General features: G+C 42.5%; 1 pseudogene across 1 annotated transcript; it reads right to left on the bottom strand.

Moving 5' to 3' along the window:
- Nucleotides 1-2664: 2664 nt before the first annotated feature.
- Nucleotides 2665-3289, bottom strand: LOC100593902 (annotated as a pseudogene). The gene has a single exon (XR_001114721.2). The product of XR_001114721.2 is annotated as a 60S ribosomal protein L17 pseudogene (transcript).
- Nucleotides 3290-4338: the final 1049 nt, after the last annotated feature.

The raw sequence follows: 4338 nt of genomic DNA, 5'->3' as shown, positions 1-4338 counted from the left end.
TTAGCCAGGGAAGCAACCAAAATAATCTCTGCAAGATGCTCTGGGGAGTGAAGGTGTGGGTTCTGCTTGGCTGCCTTTGCCAATCCCCTTCATTGGGGTATTATTTTCTAGAGGCAAAGTTCAAAGAAAAACACAGCTTAGATGCTCCTAACTGGCTGTTTCTGCACCGTGGCCCATGCACATTACCCCTGCAATCCTACATGCCAATTGCAATGTATCTTCTGTGGAAAGTGCAGTCCTTTACTCCCACGTGCACCTGAAATGCTAAGTGTAGTCTTCTCTCTTTGCTATGCTAGGCCTTTAAGAATTCTGCCATATTTAGGAGCAGTAAAATTTCACAACGAATGAGAGCAGCCATGAAACTTAAAGACCATCTTATTTGTCCCAAAGTAAAAAGGGAAAGGGGCAAGCTGTCTAGCTGATAGCAGAGTGAAAGGTTTGTGATGGGGACTCTCGGCTGGATTTCTAAGTCTGGCCTGAGCATCTTCCTCTCAGGCTCTTCAATGTGACAAGACCTTTCTCTTCTCCATCTCCACTGTGGCCTTATATTCCCTTAGTAGAGTTTATGTCCACTGTCCTAGTTCTAAACCCAAGCTCTTAGCCCATTTCTGATCATCTAAATGTCAGTTTTTGCTCCTAGCAGCCCTTGTTAGTTTACTAGGTCACAAAGGTTTTTAAAATGAAATCAAACATTTTCAAGTTTATGAGGCTGAAGTTTCTTGGCTATAGATTGGTGATAGCAGCAGCAAAAACGGAATCAAGTTTTGAAAGTTGCTTTGAGGTCTTGAACAATTGTATTTGTAGTGATTTTACAACTGTGAGGGCATTTATTTTGAAGTTATCATTTGATGTCATAGGTTGGCCACTTGTATTTTCTCAATCGATTTCCCTTCTAAGGTCTGGGTCTCAGCTCAGCACAACAGTGGCAATCTTTAAAGTAGGGCAATATTGTTTAGTGTATCCATTTCATGCCCTCTATTGCTTATAAATTTTTAAAAGATAAAGCTAAAATGTGCCACACTCAGAGACTGAGGAGGTAGCATCAGTTCAGGGTGGTCCGAAAAGACAGAGAAGCCCCCTCTCTTTCCCTGCCCCCAAACATGGCTGGGGCGGTGTTTTCCTTCCTCTCCATAGAACACCACACCCCCAATACATGAACCCTAAGTAATAAGACAGTGGGAGTCAGACACTTTGTGTCTCTCACCAGCACATAAAGTGCTCTAAGTTTTGGGCTTTGCCTAAGTTGACATGGTGAAGACTTGGTGTGTGGCAGAGCAGCAGGGAAAGAAAGAGCTAAACTGAGCACTGTTTTAACCATTTGCCACATGGCCTGGAGAAGATCCCACAGAAATATTAATCATTCTGCTCTTTAAAATTTCAGTTTTCCATTTTGGTGTCTCCTCCCTTGCAAAGGTTTTCTCAGCTCTTTACTGGCATGGGAAAAAACTTAATCTATATGCTGATGATTCTCCAATTGCTATCTGCATTCCAGACCTCGAACTGCCTCGTGACATTCCCGCTGGATGACTGATGGGTAGCTGAAATTTAACATGATCAACACTAAGATGCTGAGAGCCCCCATACTTGTTGCTTTTAAATGCCAATTTTTAAAAATACTGTTTAGTAAATGCTAACTCCAACCTGCTGGTTGCTGAGGACTAAAACCTGATGACTTCCTGAAGTTTCTCTTTCTCTTGCGTTCAACATTGGATACAACTGCAAATCTTATTAGCGCTACATTCAAATCATATCCAAACTCTGACATTTCCCCCTGCCTCTCTTGCTGCCATCCTCATTCAAGCCACCATCCTTTATAGCTTGGGTTATTGTAATAGGCTCCCACCCAATTCTCCTGCTTCCACCCTACATCCTATTCATAGCAAAGCAGATAGAGTGATCTTTCCAAATTAAGTCAGACTGTGCCACTCCTCTGCTTAAAATCTACCTGTGGGACCTAAAAGGCCCTACGTAAGTTGTCCTTTGTCTCCCTGGACTTACCTCCTACCACTGCCCCCCTTGCCGGCCTCACTCCAGCCTCTCTGGCTTCTTTGCTGTCTGCAAACATGCAGGATGCTTTCCTCAATGCCTCAATGCCTCTCATCTGCTTTTCCCTCTTACCAGAATGCTCCTCTTCCAGGAATCTGAGTGTTTTGCTCCCTCATTTCCTTCAGATCTTACTCGAAGGTTATTTCCTCATTAGCAAGGCCTTCTCTCATCATCCTAACTAAATTGTGCCCCCACAGAATAGTTCTTATTCTGCCTTTGCATTTTGTATTTTCCTCTTGGGACTTATCATCACCTGGCATACTGCAATGGCGGGCTATTGCTGAGTAACAAACTACCCCCAAACCAGTGGCTTAAAACAAGAGTCATTTATTTTCCCACGAAATCATCTGGAAGTTGGTTGAAGATTAGGCAACCCAGGCTGGGTTCGGCTTCCTACTCTGCTTCCAGCTGCAGGTGCCTCTGGCCTGGCCTCCTGTCTGCAGGAAAGGCTCTGGTGGGCTCTGTGTGATGTCATTCTGGGCCCCAAGCAGAAGGACCAGCAGCTACCCAGGGAAAGCCCCTCTCATGTGATGGTGGAGGTGCCAGACAAGCCCACCCTGCACACTTTGAAGACATTTTCAGCCTTCTCTAGTAATGACAGCATGTCTACGATCAACATTTTTTTTTCCTTTTAATTACATTTATTTTAATGCTGAATTTACTCCCGTGCCATAAGTTTTTGCTTCTTCAGTTTCTTCTGGGATATCTTTTTCTTCTGGGCAACCTCCTCTTCTGGTTTAGGAACAATCTGTTCCTTTTCCGTAAGGATCATCTCAATGTGGCAGGGAGAGCTCATGTATGGGTTAATCCGACCATGAGCTCTGTAGGTCCGGTGGCGCATCTTAGGTGCTTTGTTCACTTGGATATGCTCAATGACCAGAGAATCTACGTCTAAACCCTTAAGTTCAGCATTACTCTCTGTGTTTTTAAGCATGTGCAGCAAAAATTCAGCACTCTTTTTGGGCCACCGACCTTGTGTCCAGCCCCACTGCCTGGCCTGCGCACACCTGCCAACTCCACCATCGTAACGTCGGAATGGTACGCACTGTTTCTGTAAAGTGACATCTTTCAGATACTTCGTGGCTTTTCGTATATGCATACCCTTGATGGCCTGAGCAGTTTCATGAGTGTTCTTAAAGTGAACACGAAGATTGGAACCTCCTGATTTGCATGATTTCGTGGGGTTCTCCGGGTCAAGTGAATAGCGAACCATTTTCGCAGATTACCTCAGGCTGCTTAGGGAAAGAGCTACGATCAACATTTTTTTATGATGTTTTTATTGTCCCCTTCTTGTCTTGAGATGAAATGTTTATGTTTGTCAGTTAGAACCCCTCCTATGGCTCCCTCTATTACTTTTTTTGTTCAAATATCACCCCTTCAGAGTGATTTTCTCTGACAACTGTCTTCAGCATAGCATACCTCGCTCTTTATCTCCCTATGCTGCTGCATTTTAACATAGCATTTCTCTCTATGTTACAGTAAATATTTACTTGCTTGTTTCTTCTGTTTCTCCTACAAGAATATAAGCTTTGTGAGGGTAGAGACTTTGTCTTGTTCATGGCTGAATTCTCAACACTAGAAGGAGAGCCTAGAAGGCTTCAATAAAAATTGCTAAATAAATGCTAGACCAGTGATTAAAGAGGTCTAAGACTGTGTCAGAGGAGCAGCTGGAGGAGAGAAGTTTGTCCCTGAATCGTGTGGTATTATCCTGCAACATGCACTTATTCAGGGCAAAGCTGTTTTTGACACAACATCAACAAATTCTGCATTTGTGGTTTTTTAATTTGCTCATAAAACACTGTCTGTGCTCCTGTAAGAGAATCTCTACATTTTTCTTGATAGTGCATGTGATGTTTTGATTAGTTCTGAAGCCATGCTCTGAGCCTGTAATATATCCGTACCTCTTGTCTGCAGATACTTTGAAAGTGGTGGAATTGAGCTAAAAATATTCAGAAGTAGCTAAGCAGTCAGACTTGATTCAACCTTGCATACTGACTGCTTTTTTTGTCTTATCCTTACATCTGGCATCAAAACAAAAATCTTTAACATGGAAGATATTCTAGTCCAAAAGAAATCTATTACTGTTACAGATAATGAAGAAGGCAGCTTTTAAAAACACCCAGTGTTCTCTAACCTATCGCTCCAGTCACCCACCTTGATTCTACAATGAGAATGTTGTAATTAATTTCATCCCAAATAGCCTACTTTTAGATAGTTTAGAAATAAATTAATTTTTAAAATCTCACATATTTGTATAGTGTTTGTCCTTTTTCAGAGCACTTTTACATCACA

This window comes from Nomascus leucogenys, chromosome 23, assembly GCF_006542625.1.
Source record: "Nomascus leucogenys isolate Asia chromosome 23, Asia_NLE_v1, whole genome shotgun sequence".
Lineage (NCBI taxonomy): Eukaryota > Metazoa > Chordata > Mammalia > Primates > Hylobatidae > Nomascus > Nomascus leucogenys.
Note: the sequence above shows the minus strand (reverse complement) of the source record. Positions and strands in the feature narration are given on the sequence as shown.